Consider the following 17,249-nt stretch of genomic DNA (forward strand, 5'->3'; position numbering starts at 1 on the left):
AAGCAACCTCTTTAAAAAATGGGCAAAGGACATGAACAGACACTTCTCAAAAGAAGACATACATGTGGCAACAAGTATATGAAAAAATGCTCAACAACATTGATCATTAGAGAAATGCAAATCAAAACCACAATGAGATACCATCTCACACCAGTCAGAATGACGAGTATTAAAAAGTCAAGAAACAACAATGTTAGCAAGGTTGAGGAGAAAAGGGAACAATTATACCCTGCTGGTGGGAATGCAAATTAATTCAGTCACTGTGGAAAGCAGTTTGGAGATTTCTCAAAGAACTAAGAACTACCATTTGACCCAACAATCCTATTACTGGGTATATACCCAAAGGAAAATAAATCATTCTACCAAAAAGACACATGCACCTGTATATTTATTGCAATACTATTCACAATAGCAAAGACATGGACTCAACCTAGATTGGATAAAGAAAATGTAGTGCATATACACCATGGAATACTATGAAGCCATAAAAAACAAAATCATGGTCTTTGCAGCAACATGGATGCAGCTGGAAGCTATGATCCTAAGTGAATTAATGCAGAACAGAAAACCAAATACTGCCTGTTCTCATTCATAAGTGGGAGCTAAACATTGAGTACACATGAACACTAAAAAGGGAACAAGAGGCACGTGTGCGGCAGCTCTTTTCCTTCTTCCATTTCCACTGCCTTTCACGGTCCAGGAAGCCACCATCACAGTGGCGGCAGAGTCAGGAAGTTCAAGATGGCCCCGGCGGAGACCCAGACGCTGCGGGAACAGCCGGAGATGGAAGATGCTGATAATTCTGAAAAGAGTATACATGAAGAAAATGGAGAAGTATCAGAAGACCAATCTCAAAATAATAACAAAATAAGTAAAAAAAGTATAAACACAGAAGTAAACATAAGAAACATAAACATTTCTCAGAAGACAAGGATAAAAAACATAAACATAAGCATAAATGCAAGAAACACAAAAGAAAAGAGGTTACGGATGCTTCTGATAAAGAGGGTATGTCTCCAGCAAAAAGAACTAAACTTGATGATTTAGCTTTGCTAGAAGACTTGGAAAAACAGAGAGCCTTGATTAAGGCTGAACTTGATAATGGAAGGAAAGGTCCAATCTGGTATGGGGTTCATTTTACAAAATTATGAGTCTGGCTCTGAAGAAGAGGGGGAGATTCATGAAAGGCAAGAAATGGAAATAGATCTAGTACTAGATCTTCAAGTACAAAGGGGAAACTTGAACTGTGGACAATAAAAGTACTACAAAAAACGAAGTAAAAGCAGATCCAAAGAACGGAGTAGATGTAGGTCTGATAAGAAGAAAAGTAAGGGGGGTATTGAAATAGTTAAGCAGAAAACAACTAGGAGCAAGTCAAAGGAGAGGAAAAAGTCTAAAAGCCAATCAAAAGAAGTAAGTCTCAAAATCAAGCAAGAGAATTAAAATCCCCTACCCTTAGAAGGTGATCTTAAGAGAAAATTGGTAAGGCCAGATCTCCTGCTGATGATAAGGTTAAAACTGAAGATAAGAGTAAATAAAAAAACAAGACAAATCCCCAATTGTAAATGAAAGTAGAAGTCACGATCAAGGTAAAAAATCGAGATCCCCAGTTGATTTAAGAGGTAAATCCAAAGACAGAAGGTCACAGTCCAGAAAGAGAAAATGAAAACAGTCTGAAGCTGATAAAGAAAAGAACCCAATTAAAAAAAGATACTTCATCTGAGAAAGAAAATAGGTCACCCAGTAGAAGACCTAGTTGTAGTCCTAAAAGAAGTTTGTCTCCAAAACCACGTGATAAATCAAGAAGAAGTAGGTCTCCACTTTTAAATGATAGAAGATCTAAGCAGAGCAAATCTCCCTCTTGAACACTGTCTCCTGGTGGAACAGCTGAGCCGATCCTTAGAAGGAAAATGAAGAGAACCAGAGAGAGGACAACTTTCTTCTTCAAGAACACGACCTTGAGATGATATCCTCAATAGACATGAAAGATCAAAAGATGCCAGCCCCATGAATAGGTGGTCTCCAATTCGAAGAAGAAGTAGATCTCCCATTAAAAGGAAGTCTCATTCCCCACTCAGACGTAGCACAAAAAGTTGGGTCTCCAAGAAGAAGATGCATGTCTCCTTGGGAAAGGGACAGAGGTTGGAGGAGCAGATCATGCTTGAAAAGGTGGTCTCAGTCATGGGGTGGTCGTAGATGAAGGAGCAGAAGCAAAGTAAAGGAAGATAAATTTAAAGGAAGTGTTTCTGAAGAAATGAAAGTTGAACAGAAATATTTGTCTGATGATAACCTTGAAGATTTTGACGTGGAGGAAGAAGATGAAGAAGCCCTAATAGAACAGAGAAGAGTCCAAAGGCAGGCAATTGTTCAGAAATATAAATATCTTGCTGAAGATAGCAATATGTCCGTGTCATCTGAACCAAGCATCCCCCAGAGCAGTACGAAAACATGATCACCTATCCTTCTGGAGCGAGTAGCTGCTGTTGTTAAAGAGTATGAATGGGAAAATGTTGATACATTTGGGCCTCAGTGAAAGCCAAGCATAATCTAATGACAGTTGAACAGAATAATGGTTCATCTCAGAAGAAGCTGTTAGTACTTGATATGTTTTACAGAATCTGATGATATGTTTGCTGACGATTTTGATAGTGCTTGTCTCTGGGCTGCTGGCAATGGATAAGATTCAAAGAGAATCCCAACCTCAGAGATAACTGGACTGATTCAGAAGGCTATTATCATGTGAACATAGGTGAAGTCCTAGATAAATGTTACAATGTGTATGGCTACACTGGGCAAGGTATATTCAGTAATGTTTTATGAGCCAGAGATAATGCAAGAGCCAGCCAAGAAGTGGCTGTCAAGGTCATCAGAAACAATGAGCTCATGCAAAAGACTGGTTTAAAAGAACTAGAGTTCTTGAAAGAATTTGATGCCGATCCTGATGACAAACTTCATTGTCTGCGACTCTTCAGGTGCTTCTATCACAAACATCTCTGTCTCATATTCGAGCCTCTCAGTATGAACTTACAAGAGGTGTTAAAAAATATGATAAAGATACTGGTTTTCATATTAAAGCTGTAAGATCCCATAGTCAGCAGTTTTTCCTGGCATTGAAATTCCTCAAAATATGCGATAACCTACATGTAGACAACAAGCCAGACAATATCCTGGTTAATCATCAGAAACTATTTTAAAGTTTGTGATCTGGGGTTGGCTTCACATGTTGCGGATAATGACGTTATACCTTATCTTGTCAGTAGATTTTATCGTGCTGTTGAAATCATTATAGGTAAAAGCTGTGACTATGGTATATATATGTGGTCAGTAGGTTGTACCTTATAGGGACTCTATACTGGAAAAATTTTATTTCCCGGCAAAACTAATAACCGTATATTGAAGCTTGTGATGAATCTCAAAGGAAAGATGCCAAATACGATGATTCAAAAGGTGCATTCAAAGATCAGCATTTTGATCAAAATCTCAACTTCATGTACATAGAAGTTGATAAAGTAACAGACAGGGAGAAAGTTATTGTTATGAGCACCATTAATCCAACTAAGGACCTATTGGCTGACTTGATTGGGTGCCAGACACTTCCTGAAGACTGATGTAAAAAAGTATACCAGCTAAAGGACTTGTTGGACCAGATTCTAATGTTGGGCCTAGCTAAATGAATTAGCATCAACCAGGCCCTACAGCATGCCTTCATCCAGGACAAAATTTAAGCAAGATGAAGAAACTCCAAGGGTTTGAGTAAATACAGGGACTGAAGAAATTTCACAGCACTTTATTAATGAATATAAACTTATAAATATTTCTCCAGCAGATTTGAGGAAGCATGATATATTTGAATTTCTTTTAGAAATGTTAGTTAATCTGTTTTGTGTCTTATGTGAAATTTCACCACAGAACTGTTTTAAATTGCCAAGACTGAAGAAAATTACAGCGTTAATGTATATGGTTGCAGTTCACATTAAAGACAAAAGCATCTGTTATAAAACGAGTAGTAATATTGGGTGGTTGATTTGTTTTTAGCAGACTTGGTTTCATTTTGGTCTTCAGATAAAATGGCCAGCATAAATGCTGTTTATATTCATGTTTTCCTAGGTGCAGCATGCCGTTGATGTATTCAGTGCCGAAAGGGGTCTGTTCCTTCTTGAGCCTGCCTGCAGGGATGGTCTCTTTAAAGAAAATGTGGCACATATATACCACAGAATACTATGCAGCCATAAAAAAGAATGAGTTCTTGTCCTTTGCAGGGACATGGATGAAGCTGGAAGCCATCATTCTCAGCAAAATAACACAGGAACAGAAAACCAAACACCACATGTTCTCACTCATAAGTGGGAGTTAAACAATGAGAACACATGGACACAGGTGGGGGACAAAGGGAGGGAGAGCATTAGGACAAATACCTAATGCATGCGGGGCTTAAAACCTAGATGATAGGTTGATAGGTGCAGCAAACCACCATGGCACATGTATACCTATGTAACAAACCTGCACGTTCTGCACGTATATCCCAGACTTCAAGTAAAGTAAAACTAAGAAAAAAAAAAAAAAAAAAAAGCAGGTTGTGTACCGCATTCAGTACACTGAAGGTAAGCTACACCATCGACAGCTCTGGTGTTTTAAGATGTCATTTTATTGGAACAACTGACAAATGGGGAATGTTAGCTTTGTGGCAGAATTACTTGCATGTGTGATAATTGATCTTTTTTTTTTTTTGCATTGCAACTGTGGCATAGTTACAATTTTTGTTCTGTTCATCACATTTAAAATTGGAAGAGAACACGCTTAATGGATAGAGTGCCTTCAGTGTACTGTTTCTTATTAACTTTGCTTTTTAAAAATCAACTTGCTATAGACTTTATATACATTTTGTAAAATATAGTTCCTAGTGACATAGACACGCTGCATAGTTTTCATTTACTAATTACAAATGTTGAGGCCTAATTCTGAAAGTCCTCATATTTAAAGGTTAGATAGACAGCGTAATGAAATTTTTAACTATGTAGATCTCATTTTGAAAGTGTACTGCTTTATGGTAAAAGCGTTTTCATGTGTTCATTGTTTTCATTATCTGTGATCATGTTGTCTTTCAATACAAGCATAAACCTTCCACTCTTGAACAAAGCAGCTGCTTTTTAAAAGCAGTAATTGCTGCTTTACTTTTTATTTCTTTTGTAAATGAAGCTTTTCTTTAAGAATGTGACTTTAAAGTGTTGTCTATTGCATAAAACAGTTGACACTCACTTTTTGTAAAGTGAAGATTGTTCTACTGCACGTGAAGTGGGCCATGCAGATTCCTGTATGTTCTCAGTATGCACCACTAGATAATAAAGTATTTTGTGAACAAGGAAAAAAAGAAGGGAACAATAGACACAGGGACCTACTTGATGAGGGATACCACCTATTGGGTACCATGCGCACTACGTGGGTGATGAAATCATTTGTATATCAAACCCCGGTGACACACAATTTACCCACAGCACATCTGGACATGTACCCCCTGAACCTAAAATAAAAGTTGAGAAAAGAAAAAAAAAAAAAGAGTTTGGGTGGGAACCAACAAATAAATTTATGCTTATATTTACATTAAAGAAACACTGGACAGATACTAAAGGAAGTTATGTAAGTTTTTACCAAAATGAGGCTTCGGGAATGGAATGGAGTAGATAAGAATAGAGGTAGGAATGAGCTATCTGAATATAGACCTCTTAAATTAAATAAATGTCACTTTAAACAAAAGAAAGTATATCTTGTGAGAGTTCCTTACAAATAATTGACTCATTTTCATAATGTTTGGATATAGGATGAGAGCCTTGATTTTCAGTAAAGTCTTTCCTCCTCTTAACTAATGGCTTCCCCTCCCCAACCCCAAGTTACTTCTTACCTTTGGAAAAATGATATTACATACCCCAATGTGGTTTGTTCTCAAAAACACGTATAGCAAGGATTTGTTTTTATTCTTCCAGTATTCTTCATTTCTTGTCATAGAAGCATGGGATCTCTGGTTACAATGAAAATATCAACCAAAGCCAAGTCAAGACATTGGGGCACGTAATTATTTCCATATTTGAGTGGCACAGACAAGAAGGAAGTAGGTAGGGTAAGCATTCATTTATTAAAAAAATAGTTATTGAGTACTTATTATGTGCTTGGCTCTGAGGCAAGAGGCATTTGCTCCCCTAAAGTTTAATTGTGCCATGGAAACAATGACAAAACGGTGTGAAGACTATGATTCACAGCAAGCATTGTGTCCTGCAGGGCTGAGGAGCAGAGGCACCTCCGTCTTGAGGGGGTGGGCTGTGGGAATGGTTCAGACCAGGATTCTCAGAGTTGTTGACTTTTATGCTACCTGAAGGATGAGTGGGATTAGAGGAAAGAGGTGTTTATGTGCATACATGTGAACAAGTGTGTATATATGTGTGTGCATGTGTGTACATGTGAATGAAGATCATTTTAAGTGGAAGGGAAACCATGTCCAAAAAGCCTAGAGATAAGCATGGTTGTTTTACTTTCAGAGAAGGACAAGGGGATCCCTGTGCTGAATGTAATGTAATCTGAAGCCTTTGAGGTCTAGGAGGGTTTCCTGGAGGAAGTTACAGTTGAGCTGATGGGTAAGAGATAGGGGTGACTGCCAGCTAATCAGGGGGAAGAGGGGCAGGGCTCTCTGAGTGAGAACCATATCCTGAACAAAGGTTCAGAGGAAGTGGATGCCTGGTCCCTTCAGGAAAATACAAATTGCTCAGTCAGACCAGAAAACAGATTGGAATGGAGGAGGGGGGGGTAGCAGAGGTGGGGAGGTGATAACTATCCTAGGTCTGCCACTCACTAGCCTTGAATAAACTGGGATTAATGTTTCCCAGCTTCAGGTTTTCTTAAATCTTAAAGTAGGGACAATAATAATAGACCCTGATGCGTGCATTGTTGTGAGGATTAAATGAGATAAACTTGTAGACCACCCAGCACCATGCTTGGTATATAGTAAGAGCTGAGTAAAGGGTAGATTTGATTATCATTCATCGCTTTTGAATCGTTAATGTGCTGGTTAGTAACCTAACCACTGTTTGCAGCTGGAGGCTTTGGAAATTCTTCTCTGAATTTTCCCAGAGTCCTTACTGGAGAGATCCTTGGCTGGACACAGTGCCTGGCACATAATTGACAGTCAAAGGATAGATGCAGAAGGGCAAGGGAGGTTATTCTTTGGGTTCTGACCACAGGGATGAACCTCAAGAGAAACAGATGGGAAGAATCTGCAGATGTTTGGTCCTTATTGGGAGATGCTTCTCCCTCTTGATTGAGAAATTTCAGACATTTCTTCTCGCAGCCCACTTTCATTTCTTGTTCCAATTTTAATCTCCCCACTCCCCCCGACCTTCTCGCCCGTCAAAGTAAAAATGTGTATTTGTGTAAGGAGGGAGGGTAAGGAAGGAGTGTTGTGCAACAGTTCTTCATTCAATGCAATACTGCTCTGCCAAAAATTCTACTTGTGGTTTTTTTCTTTTCAGCTGAGTGGCTGACACTGGGGTATGTACAATGTTTAACAAGAGAGAAAGTTTTATGCCTTTAACCTTTACAAGAAAGAAGGAACCCCCGGGGACAACCGGCCCATCCAGTTCCTACTGAAATTCAGACCTCTTAGGCTTCCTGGCTCTTTTGTGGAAGTCATTGTGGCCATCAGCTCAGGGCAGAGGGGCCAGTCTACTATATTTAGAACGATCAGGGTCACCCTATCATCAAATATGAATGGGGTGGCAAGAACTCTGCATGGCTTCCTTACTTCTTTTTTTGCAAATTAAGAAAAATGCCAAACCAGATCTTGACCAAACCAGCTTTCTTTAGCTATTCCCTTAAAGTCACCCCATGTCCTGGCCATGTCAATTAACATGTGCCTGTACTTTCAAGCCTTCTTGCTTTTGTCCAAGCTGGGCCCTCTGCCTGGACTGCCCTCTGCTACCTGCTCTTCTCCACCAGGCTGGCTCCTACACTGGCTGTTCCTTGTAATAGGCTCAGGCTGGGCTGTTCTCTGTGGTCTTCCCCATATGTTCACCTTTTTCCTCCCAGCAGTTGACTTTCTTTGATTCTGCCTGCCTCTATTGTCCTGAGTTCTCAGATTTGCACTAACCTGGGAGCTCACTGGGACAGAAATCCCACTGGAATTGTGTCTGTAATCCAGTCACTATGGTTGTGTAGAGATTGGAAGAACAAATAAATGAATTAGTGAATAAAATAACTGAGAGTAGGCTGAGAAGGCCCACTAGAATAATTTTTTTTTAGTTTCTTAGACTACTTTAGAGAAAATTTTCTTGATAGATTTTCAGTCTTCATAATAGGGTAATAAAATTGCATTAAAAAGTTTATTGTTTAATCATGTCAAAAGTAATGAATGTTTATTGTAGATACTTTAGAATTTACAGATAAATAAGGAGCAAAGTACAACCTCCTGTAAATTTGCACCTAGAGACAACCTACACTGAATATTTTGACATATTTACTTACATTTCATCAAACAAATATGAATATATGCAATTTCAAATACTGTACAAACTATTTTATAACCTCCCTTAATCACCTATTATATCACGAAAATCTTTCCTGTCATTAAATATTTTTGTTTTCATAGCTGCATGATATTCTACTAAAGACAAAACATATTCTATTTAATGATTTCCCTGGATATAGGGTTTTTAGATGGCTTCCAATTTTTTTCCTTTTGTTGGTATGAGTAATGCCATAAGGAGCATCTTTGCAGCTAATATTTGTGCAAATTTATGTTTTTCTTCTGCTTTTTAGGATGTATTCCTAGAAATAAAATAGTGAGGTCAAAGGACATACATATAGTTTTCATGACTTTTGATACAAATGGCCTCTTTGCCATTAAGGAAGCTATACCATTTACGTTCCCATTGAAGTGACTCCTTGTTGGCACCTGGCATTGCCATTATTTTTAATATTTGGCAATTATTAGACGAGTAGAAAATGGTATCTAACTTTAAGATGCAGTTCTTTAATGATTGATGACATTGAACATCCTATCTGCTGTTTGATCATTTGCTTTTCTTCTATTGTGAATTACCTATTAATTATCTTTGTTCGTGTTCCAATTGGTGGTTTTTTTTTTTTTCTAGTAGCAATGATAATACTAATACTGGGGCCCATTGTTTGCTAAATTCTGTTATCTTATCCTTATAGTAACTGTGTGAAAAAGTAGGAGGGGTCTTACTTCCTCCTGACACTATGTATGTGGTGTCTTTTCCAACACCACTTCTACTCTCTGACACCACCTGGGAGTCCTATGATCCTATTCAATTCTGACACTAACTCCCGGAAGTTAGTGTCAGACTCTAAGGTTTAAGAGCTCAGTCCCATAAGACTGCCTCCATTTTAGATGGCAGTTGCAAGTACTGGGCCATCTGTACTTCTGACCAATGGCTATAAACTGGGGTTCCCATGACCCCTCTCCTCAGGTTTGGTTATCTGCTAGAATGACTCACAGAACTCAGGAAAGCACTTTATTATTTTAAAACTTTTTTTTTTTTCTCTCCTATACTTTTGTAACAGTGTATTGTAGTTTTTTTTTTTTTCTTCTATATTCCCCCTAAGAAAACACATTATTTACTGTTACTGGTTTATTTAATTTTAATTTTTTTTTGAGACAGAGTCTCACTTTGTCACCCAGGCTGGAGTGCAGTGACAGGATCATGGCTCACTGTAGCCTCAGCTTCCTGGGCTCAAGGAGGATCAAGCGATCCTCCCATTTCAGTTCCCCAGGTAGCTGGGACTATAGGTGCACACCACCATGCACAGTTAATTTTTTGTGGAGGGCTTTGCCATGTTGCCCAGGCTGGTCTCCAACTCCTGAGCTCAAGCGATCCACATGTCTTGGCCTCCCAAAGTGCTAGGATTACAGGCATGAGCCACCGTGCCTGGCCTGTTACTCGTTTATTTTAAGGACACAATTCAGCAGCCAAACCTTCATAGAATGAGGTTTGGAAGGGTCCAGATGGCAGGAGCCTCTGTCCACGTGAGTTGCGGGGTGCCACTTCCCTGAAATGTGGATGTGTTCACCAACTTGGAAGCTCTCAGAACCCCACTGTTTATGAGTTTTTACGGAGGTTTTTTTTTTTTTTTTAAATTATTATTATACTTTAAGTTCTAGGGTACATGTGCATAACGTGCAGGTTTGTTACATATGTATACTTGTGCCATGTTGCTGTGCTGCACCCATCAACTCGTCATTTACATCAGGTATAACTCCCAATGCAATCCCTCCCCCCTCCCCCCTCCCCATAATAGGCCCTGGTGTGTGATGTCCCCCTTCCCGAGTCCAAGTGATCTCATTGTTCAGTTCCCACTTATGAGTGAGAACATGCGGTGTTTGGTTTTCTGTTTTAGTAATAGTTTGCTAAGAATGATGGTTTCCAGCTGCATTCATGTCCCTACAAAGGACACAAACTCATCCTTTTTTATGGCTGCATAGTATTCCATGGTGTATATGTGCCACATTTTCTTAATCCAGTCTGTCACTGATGGACATTTGGGTTGATTCCAAGTCTTTGCTGTTGTGAATAGTGCCGCAATGAACATACATGTGCATGTGTCTTTATAGCAGCATGATTTATAATCCTTTGGACGGAGGTTTTTATTATGTACTCATGATTGATTAAATCATTATGTATTGGCCGTTGATTCAATCCCCAGCTCCTCTCCCCTCCCTAGAGGCTGGGTTGAAAATTCCAATCTTTTAATCAAGGGTGAGTCTCCCTGGTGAACATCCCCCATCCCAAAGCTATCTAGGAGCCCACCAAAGGTCACCTTATAGAACAGAAACTGCTCCAATCACCTTCATCACTAAAGAAATTCCCAGGATTCTAAGGATCTCTGTGCCAGCAACTGGGACAAAGACCAGTTATTTTTCTTATTATACCATGGAGGACATTTCCCTCATTTTGCAGAGAAGGAAGGAGGCAAGGAAAGAACATGGCCCAAGTCATACAGTTGGCAAGAAGGAGCACTGGGGCTGACTTGATTTGTCTGTCTGCCAAGACCATTTCTGAACACAAGGTTACATGGCATTGTTAATATTTATTAGCTCCTCACATATTAAATGTAGTAACCTATGTCTATGGTAGATGTTGCATTTTCCTTTTTTACTCTATTATTTGTCTTTTATTGTTTTGACTATGGAAGTTTACATTTTTCACATGATTATTTCATTTGAAAATAATTTCAAATTTAAAAAATTATGGATTTGAAATCCATAGTCACAAAAGCAGTACAAAAAGGTGCATAATGACAAGTTGATCACCTCCTCACTTCTGACCCCCAGTCTTCAGTTTTTCACTCCAGAGGTTTAATTTTTTTTTATAGCTGAATCCATTCATTTTTTTTTTCCTGTATGGCTTCTACCTTTACTGCCATATTTAGAAGTTAAAACACTACTATAAGGTGTTATGAATACTCATTTATACTTTTCTTACTGCTTTTGTGGCTTATTTTTTAACTCTAAATTTTTAATCTCATAGGATTTATATTGACTTATGACACAAGGTAAGATCCTTTTTTTTTTTCTCAGTAGTTAGCTAACACATGAATTTTAAATTTGGCAGTAAGAAAGAGAATATTTCATGTCAAGTTGCAGAATCCAAGTTGTAATTATGCAGTAATGACAACAGAAAAGATGCTTCATCTGGCAAGAATGCTGAGGATGACACAAGAAAAAGTTTCTTCTGGGAGGAGAAAATGAATGTGCTCATGATCTCACCAGTGGAATCCACAGCTTTTAACAAATTGGTGTGAACAAATAACTTATACAATGAAAGAAGAAACCCTCAGGGCCACTTCTACTGGACACTCCCAGCTGGATTTCTGTCACCTCCTTCTGCTGCAACAATCAGGGAAGAACAAAGCAGGAGATTCTCTTGAGAACCTGCTCAATTTTCTTGGGTGGAGGTCCGTTTTCTCTTCAGTGTCTTTGAGGCAAGTCGCCAATCTTGGGACCCATGGAGAAATATCATGACTGCAAATTTTTGTAGCTCAGCTGGTGCCAAATGGAAACTAGGACCTCTGGAGCAACTAACTTGGAGGAAAGTAGGGTGGGGAGTTTGTGGAGACCGGTCTGGGGAAGTCCAAAATCTGCTCAAGTTTCCATTTTCTCATTGTTTCCTTTGGTAAACTTGAATATACTCCAACTCTATACTATCCCCCAGATTCTTTCCAACCCAAAGTCTATAATCCTTCTAGGCATTGTCATCCTCTTAGGCCTCAGCCATTCATTCTTTAATTGATTCATTAATTCAACAAATACTTATTGAGTAGTCCTGCGTAGGTAGACATTTTTCTCACAACTAGTCCACATGCTCCGCATCACTAATCACTAGAGAAATGCAAACCAAAACCACAATGAGATACCACTTGAAACCAGTCAGAATGGCTATTATTAAAAAGTCAAAAAATAGCAGATGCTGGCAAGGTTGCGGAGAAAAGGGAACCCTTATACATTGCTGGTAGGAAGGTAAATGAGTTCAGGGAAGCAGTTTGGAGATCTCTCAAAGAACTTAGAACAAAACTACCATTTGACACAGCAAACCCATTACTGAGTATATACCGAAAGGAATATAAATAGTTCTACTAAAAAGACATGTGCACCCATATGTTCATTGCAGCACTTTTCACAACAACAAAGACATGGACTCACTCTAGATGCCTATCAGTGGCAGACTGGACAAAGAAAATGTAGTACATATATACCATGAAATACCATACAGCCATAAAAAAACAAAATCATGATTTTTGCAACAACATGGATGCAGCTGGAGGCTATTATCCATTAACACAGAACCAGAAAAGGAAATACTGCATGTTGTCATTCATAAGTCGGAGCTAAGCATTGAATATACGTGGACACAAAGAAGGTAACAATAGACACTGGGGCCTACTTGAGGGGAGATACTACCGGTCAGGTACTATGCTCACCACCTGGGTGATGAAACCATTTGTACACCAAACCCCAGAAACATGCAATTTACCCATGTAACAAACCTATATGTGTATTCCCTGATCCTAAAATAATAAGAAAAGAAACTAAGAATCCAAATTTAAAAGTAGCTTAAATAATAAGACTTTAAAAAATCCTTATATAACAAGGTATCCCAAGACAGGGAGATTCCAGAATAGGTTAATTCAACTAGTGAATCATATAAAATACCAGATTCTTTCTACTTTTCTTTTCTGTCATTTTCAGCAGTTGGGTATCCTGATGTTCTCAATAGAGCTGCAGCAGCTCCAGGCCTTGCACCCTCATGCATCAATATCTAGGGTCAAATAAAGTGAGTATTGCAATACCTAGAGTTCTTCTTATAAAACCTAAGAACTGTCCCTCAAACCTTCTTCATCTTTCTCCATGGAGGCTTTCTCTTACATATCTTAGCCAGAATTGGAACATATCCCCTTTCCCAAGTCAATCACTGATAAGAAGAATGGAATCACCAATTTTGGTTCAGACTAATCAAGATTCTTCCCTACCGGGCTGGGGCTAGGCTGGTGCCTAGAAAAACAAAGCAAACTGAAAAAGCCTGGATAACCAAATTTAGGGCTTTGTTGGCAAGGAAGGACACTGATGGGTAGACAACTGACATTGTCTGCCTCACCAATCTTTATATATTTTTTGCCAATCTTACAGGCAAAAGTGAGACCTTATATTTTTAATTTTTTACTTTATAATTCAGCTGGGAGTTTTCTCCCACGTTGCGTGGCCATTTCTAGTTCTTCTTTTGTGAGTTGGCAGCTCATGTCCATGGCTAATTTGTCAATTGGTATGCTTATTTTTCTTGTTGGTTTGCAAGAGCCCTTATTATTTTTCTAGTGGGATTATTTTTTCTTTCTTCATTTCTTTACTCTGAATAAAGTAATCCTGGATTCTTTATTTTTCTCATACCTACCTTCTGAATTTACCTTCTTGGACATGTCTCAAAAACTTTCTTTAAAAACACACACAGCCTTGGTCCAACACAGAATAGTTACTCACTGACTAACTAGTCATCTTCCAATCTTCTGGATTATTCTTTTAAAATAAATGTCTCACTCTTTTTTCCTATCTCCATTGCAAATGCCCCCATCACTTCGCCCTTTGGACTGTTGCCATGGCCTCCTCCTCATTGGTTTTCTCACCTTAATGCCTTCCTTTTCATTCTTCCTGCAGACCCTAGGTGATGTTAATGTTACCAAAACACCAAGCTGTGGATGACACAGTTTTGTACCCATTGTTGCTCAGGCTGCCCTCTTGCTTGCTAAATCAAGTCTGAACTTCTTATTCTATTATGTAAGCCCATTTCATTCATTTCCAAACAACTCTTTTCACTGTTGCCTTTTGTTCTCATTATATCAAATGACCATGCCCAATCCTGCTTTCTGCTAGTTCCATTTTCCTTCCTCACAAGTCCCCTTGGTGAAATCCCACCCATTTTTCAATGGTCAGTTCAAAAACTACCATGTTGGCAGTCTTCCTAGATGCCTCAAGTCAGAATGACCTTCTTTTTTCCTTCTGTCAACCTTTTTTCCTGTTTGTGTTTGTGTATTTGAGACATCTTGCCTGTATCACTATTCCATGTATGTGGAGCTCTCTGTCATGCCCTGAGGGCAGGACTTTTGTCTGTGCTTGCGTCCTCCTCCCTCCTGGGGTTCATATGTAGTGAATGTTCAGTGTGTGCTTGTTGAATCTATTAGTGCTCAGTAAATGTTTGACATTAACAATTCCTCCTGGTGTACAATTAACCCAGGGGGCAACTTAAATTTAATTGCCATTTAGCAGTTTCTAGAGTAAGCCTGATTGCCACTATATGCACAAAAGCTTTGGGGGAAAGAAGTGTTTTCCATCGTCTGTTTGCAGTATGGATTTTCAAGCCTTAGTTTTGATTTGTCAGAAGACAACTCTGTAATACCTCAATTAATCGGTCCTTTTGTGGGAGGACTATTTTAAATGAATTCAGCCTTAAAATTACTACTACAAACAAGTCTGTATAAATCATGCTAAATTATGGGGAATGAAGTCAAACATAGAAATTTACTTTTTTAGTTGCTTTTAAGAAACTTTAAAAGACTTATAATATAATAACCAAGACAATTTGCTCTGTGTCAGGTACTATTCTAAACACTTTATATGCATTTATTTAATCCTCATAACACCACTAAGAGATAGGAACAATGATCATTTTGTACCATCGTGTGTCACTCGTAGTCTCTTTGCTAGAATACCTGCTGATCTGAAAGGCACAGCCAAAGATCCAGAAAAATGATAAGATACAAATTAGAAGGACCATTACAGAGTCTAAGGTTTTGTGCTGCTACTATAAATATTCTGTTCCATGAAGATAAATGATTTATGAATTTTAGCATCCATGATGTCATTTCATGAGGATGTACATTCTAATTTATCTGCTGTAACATTCTAACATCCAAGGATTTATCCTAGTCTGATAAACCCTTATATATCTCTTTCAAAGCAGAAAACCAAAGACTTTGATTAATTTTACCTCCCCCATCTAGAACTTGTATTCTGAAATGTGTAGAACAACAGTTCTCAAAGTGCGTCTGTGCATCCCTGGGGATCCCTAAACCCATTTAGGGAGTCCATGTGGCCAAGACTACTTTCATAATAACCCAAAGATTTTGTCTGGCTTTTTCACTCTCATTCTTTCACAAGTATACAGTGGAGTTTCCCAGAGGCCACCTAAGGTATAATACGGTTAACATGTTAAATGCTGGAGCAGATCTGAGAATCCAGCTGACTTCTATGAAGCCAAACATTAAAGAGGTTTGCAAAAATGTAAAACAGTGCCAGTTTTCTTATTAAATTATTTTGTTTTGGAAAGAGAGTTATTCTTCGTAAAAGTACATTGTTTGCATTACCCATTAACATATGATGAGTTTACTATAGTTATTTAAAATTGGAATTTTCAATTCTTAATATAGTCAATATTGATAGACATAACTCCCATAAACAAAGTTCTTTAAGATACTCAATAATTTGCAAGAATGTGAAGGAGCCAAAAAGTTTGAGAACTGCACGTGCAGAGAAACTAGGACAAATCCAAGTCATGAGGTGTATCTAGATTAGTTTCTGAAATCATAATTTCAATTCTGTATATGTGCTGAAATATTTATAGCTTGAAATGTAGTTTACCTAGTTAGTTCATATAGCTTGACATTTTATTCATGTACTTGATGGATATTTGTTGAGCACTTGTGCACCAGATGCTGGACTAAGCATTGGAATTACCATGGGAAGAAAGTCCGCTCTCATGGAGCTTGGCTGTGACATTCACTCCTGCAGCTCTCCCTTCAGTGGTTGTATTGCCCCAAGGAGTTCTGAATCTAGGGAGGCAAGACACTGGTGTGGAATCTTTAAACAAATCAGAAGAATGAATACAGCTCAGATATTACTATGCACAGGTCTCAGGATGAAGGAGTTCAGAGGATGGAGAAATCAGCATAGGCCAGTATGAGAAGGGTTTCTGGGACTGGAATTAAACTCAGAAGGACAGACAAGTTTAAGAGAGTTGAGTTGAGTAGAAGAGGCCAGGCTAGGTGTGGGAAGAGATGAGAAAGCTGGTAGAAATGAGATCTTTGCTCACTGTGTTGGGGTCTAGGGGCCTGCCTGTATGGAGAAGGAGGATTCTGGTGAGGAACTTGTAGTCTAAGGCTGAATTTTCTTCTGTAACTGATGAAACATTCATTACGTCTTCTAAGCTACCGGAAAGCAGCTCTCTTGGGTGTGCTTGGAAGTCTATGCTATCACCCAGTGTTTTCCGAACTTGCCAGATCCTCAACTTTCCCAAATAACAAGAATTATCTGGAAGTATTTCTTAGAGACACAGATTCCAGGGCCCCAGATTCCAGAAACAGTGATCAGGGGAGAGGCTTGGGTTTCTGTATATTTATCAAGCACTCTAGGTAATTTTCTTTTTTAAAAATTACAGGCAAGTTGGGAAATACTATTGCAACCCATTACCAGCCCTGAGGCTGCACTCTGGGAAACTTTAAAAAATACCATTGCTTAGGCTCTACCCACAGTGACCTAATTTAACAACAACAGAATGATAAAAATGAAGATAAACTCTCAATAATCAAAATTAAATTATAAAAGTTTTTGATCTATAATTGTTCCTTTAGTGGCTCTATGTTCTCCATACCCCCAGAATCATTACTTAGCTAGGAAAATCACATCTGGCCTTATTAATGGTGTT

At 38.6% G+C, this 17,249-nt stretch overlaps 1 pseudogene across 1 annotated transcript; it reads left to right on the top strand.

The window, feature by feature from the left end:
- The first annotated feature begins 541 nt into the window (after positions 1-541).
- Positions 542-4,251, top strand: LOC101014124 (annotated as a pseudogene). The gene has a single exon (XR_162593.5). The product of XR_162593.5 is annotated as a serine/threonine-protein kinase PRP4 homolog pseudogene (transcript).
- Positions 4,252-17,249: the final 12,998 nt, after the last annotated feature.

Source organism: Papio anubis, chromosome 13 (assembly GCF_008728515.1).
Source record: "Papio anubis isolate 15944 chromosome 13, Panubis1.0, whole genome shotgun sequence".
Lineage (NCBI taxonomy): Eukaryota > Metazoa > Chordata > Mammalia > Primates > Cercopithecidae > Papio > Papio anubis.